General features: G+C 45.8%; 1 non-coding gene across 1 annotated transcript; it reads right to left on the reverse strand.

Annotated features, from left to right (window-relative positions):
• Window positions 1-217: 217 nt before the first annotated feature.
• Window positions 218-408, reverse strand: LOC143652934 (U2 spliceosomal RNA). Its single transcript, XR_013160981.1, has one exon. It is a non-coding gene; the product is annotated as a U2 spliceosomal RNA (small nuclear RNA).
• Between the last annotated feature and the right edge of the window lie 230 nt (window positions 409-638).

Genomic DNA, 638 nt, shown 5'->3' on the forward strand with positions numbered 1-638 from the left:
TCTGTTTACCACTTGGGCGAAACTTGGGTTGGCTATCACCATGAATAAAGGACGTGTCGGTAGAAAAGAAAGAAAGAGATGAAGAAGAAACGACCGTACAAGCAGCTCAGGGGGAAAAACACAAAGAGAGCTGTAGACATTCCAGTCTGGTAAAGAAAAGAAGCAAAGGAGAAGAACAAGGAAAAAGCAAGTCTGTCAATTCACACCGCAATTGAGGATGGGGTGCACCGTTCCTGGAAGTACTGCAATACCAGGTCGATGCGTGGAGTGGATGGAGCAAGCTCCTATTCCATCTCCCTGTTCCAAAAATCCATTTAATATATTGTCCTCGGATAGAGGACGTATCAGATATTAAACTGATAAGAACAGATACTACACTTGATCTTAGCCAAAAGGCTGAGAAGTGATGATGGATTGGCTTTTAATAAAAGGGGATTTATTTTGTTAATTCTTCAGAGGAAGGCAGCTTCCACTGAGGTTCTTTCTTACGTGGAAGGCACAGGATGGTCTCTGCTGGTCTTCTCTCCAGGCCCCTGGGTTCCAACAACTTTCCCCGGGGCAACTTCTTTCTGCATCTCCAAAGGCCTGGGCTGAGCTGCAAGTGCTGAGATGAGGAATGCCGAGCTGCTTAGGCTGTA

This window comes from Tamandua tetradactyla, chromosome 12 (assembly GCF_023851605.1).
Source record: "Tamandua tetradactyla isolate mTamTet1 chromosome 12, mTamTet1.pri, whole genome shotgun sequence".
Taxonomy (NCBI): Eukaryota; Metazoa; Chordata; class Mammalia; order Pilosa; family Myrmecophagidae; genus Tamandua; species Tamandua tetradactyla.